Source organism: Drosophila subpulchrella, unplaced genomic scaffold (genome assembly GCF_014743375.2).
Source record: "Drosophila subpulchrella strain 33 F10 #4 breed RU33 unplaced genomic scaffold, RU_Dsub_v1.1 Primary Assembly Seq53, whole genome shotgun sequence".
Classification (NCBI taxonomy): domain Eukaryota; kingdom Metazoa; phylum Arthropoda; class Insecta; order Diptera; family Drosophilidae; genus Drosophila; species Drosophila subpulchrella.
The window spans coordinates 290706-293556 of NW_023665690.1; positions in this window are offsets into that span (position 1 = coordinate 290706).

Below are 2851 nucleotides of genomic sequence, written 5' to 3' on the forward strand. Positions count from 1 at the left end.
ATGGGCGTTAGAGTGGGACAATCGATAGGTATTGACGAGACCAATACAGTTCAGTTCAAATTTTGTATCTAGCATGAAAATTGTGGGCGCCACAGGCTTGGGCGGTTTGTGGGCGTGGCATATTTGCGTAGCAAACTTGCTCTGCGCACAAGGCTACGGAATCTAAATCTGAGATCCCAATTTTCTATCGTTGATAGTTTCCGAGATATCCACGTTCAAATTTACGATTTTTTGAAGTTTGTGGGCGTATTGTGGGCGTAAATTTGGGCGTGGCAAACTTTTTTTTTTATCAATAGATAGGTATTGATGAGAACTATAAATTTCAGTTAAAATTTTTATTCTAGCATCAAAACTGTAGGAGCCGCAGTTTTGGGCGGTTTGTGGGCGTTAGAGTGGGCGTGGCACTCTACTGAAACAAACTTGCGCTGCGTTAGAAGCTCAGGAATCGGCACGCCAAATCTCAATAGCCTAGCTCTTATAGTTTCCAAGATCTCAGCGTTCATCCGGACAGACAGACAGACGGACAGACGGACACGGCTAGATCGACTCGGCTAGTGATCCTGATCAAGAATATATATACTTTATGGGGTCGGAAACGCTTCCTTCTGCCTGTTACATACTTTTCGACGAATCTAGTATACCCTTTTACTCTACGAGTAACGGGTATAAAAATTTATGAAATACGCCTTCAAGGAAACCTTTGTTTTTCGGTAAGGTACATCTCCCTGATTAAGAAAAGGGCACATAAAATGTTTTCTATGGTACAATTTTTTTTTTAAGTGTAAAAAACGTTTTTCGCCTTTTTTTTATTTTCTAACTCGAGTTTATTTTAAACTTTCAGTGTTGGGGAACGTAAGAATTTGGTGCAAGTTGTAATACACAACGTCAGTTTCCTCTCTATTTCCTTGCTAAAAATATATTAAAATGATTTCCTCGTAACTGCAATCGCATACTTTTTAGCTTGCTCAGCACTAATAGCCAGAAAACTGACGTTATGCATTACAACTTGAACCAAATTCTTACGTTCCCCAACACTGAAAGTTTAAAATAATGTTTAACGGCCGCTGCACCCGAATACTAACTTGGGTATACACCTTTAAAAATCTGTAAAAAATTGATTTACCAACGGATTGTCGTGATCAACGGCGCATATTCTCCGATAAGGTTCATCCTTCAAGAAAACAATATAAAACTAATTTCGGTTTTTAGGCGTGTATTTTTAAAGAAGCCATTTATGCCAGCGTTTTTGCATTTTTTCCAACTTTTTCAACTTTGACGAATTGTAGCTTCTAAACTAATGAATGGAACTCAATGAGGTGAATAAGAAAGTTAAAGGGCATTTTATTACCTGTAAAATGAGTCTTTAATGACCGTTCGGTTTATCAGAACTCGAGTTAGAAAATAAAAAAGGCGAAAAACGTTTTTTAAACTTTAAAAAAAATTGGTACCATAGACAAAATTTTAAGTGCCCTTTTCTTAATCAGGAAGATATACCTTACCGGAAAACAAAGGTTTCCTTGAAGGCGTATTTCATCAATTTTTATACCCGTTACTCGTAGAGTAAAAGGGTATACTAGATTCGTCGGAAAGTATGTAACAGGCAGAAGGAAGCGTTTCCGACCCCATAAAGTATATTGTGAGGAGTTGAATAACTCCCCACAAATAGAAGCAGCAGCAGATGGCCGGCCGGAGAGAGAAAGAGGAGAGTTTGGAGACTTGGATGGAGAACGAGAGAGTTTGGAGACCAAGGTTGGAGATCAGAAGAGTTTGGAGACCAAGGAGCGGAGAATGAGAGAATGGTGACTTTGCGGGCAGAGCAAGAGTGCCGTGTGCAAAAGCGGATAACGGAACTCCACCGGACTTTGGACTCTCCCGTGAACTTTGGACCGGGAGAAGAAGTGCCACATCTCGGCAGTGGAGTGGCACACAGGCGTGCCACAAGCATCACGGGAATCAGCGGGACGGCAGCTGTGGGCAGAGCATCGGTTGGAAGCGGTACGGGAAGGACAAGTGGGTCAACCAGGAGGCACGGACTTTGGACCCGGAGTGGAGAGATCCAGCGGGCCGTGAGCAAAAGGGAAATAACGGATCCCGGAGGCCCTATATAAGGCCACAGAGAGCTGGCAGCTGGATCAGTCAAGATCAGTTAAAGTATCAAGTGAACAGTCAGTCAAGCAAGTAATCTATGAGGGAGCCACAACCAAGCGAGTCGTCGGAAACAGCGCCGTGGGAAGCATACAAGGAGCAAGATCGCCACGTCAAGACGTTCGGGATTGGCACAATACAAATAAAGAATATTAAAACTACCAAAAGATGCGTTCTCACTACATGGCGACCGTGACATTGGTCCGAAGGAATATGAACCTGGATATGGACCTCACAGGATAAGAAGACAGCAAACGGCAACAACAACAGCAACAAACGGCAACAACGGCGACAACGGCAACAACGGCAGCAACGACAGCATACACTACAATAACAAGAACCAAAAGAAGAAACGCAGTGAGTAGAGTGTGATGTGTGCCAAAAGAAGTGGCGTGGTAAAAAGATTGTAAGCCAGAAAGGCTCAACTACTGAAGCTGCTCAACAGCGGCAAAGCAATAAATTGGAACGACTCGGTAAAAATACATGCCGAAGTTAAATACTTAAAAAATTGGCTATCAGTACGTAAGAATCAGACCACAGCCACAGACACATCCACCTACCCTCTAATCCCAAATATTGCCAAAAATAAAAACACATTGCTTCCTCCAGAAAAAGTTGCCATTCCAAAGCTGAAGAAGACGTGCCCGGATGACTGTGAGGGACCTAGGTACTCCCCCTCCTGCGAGTACACCTGTGTAGCCAGCAC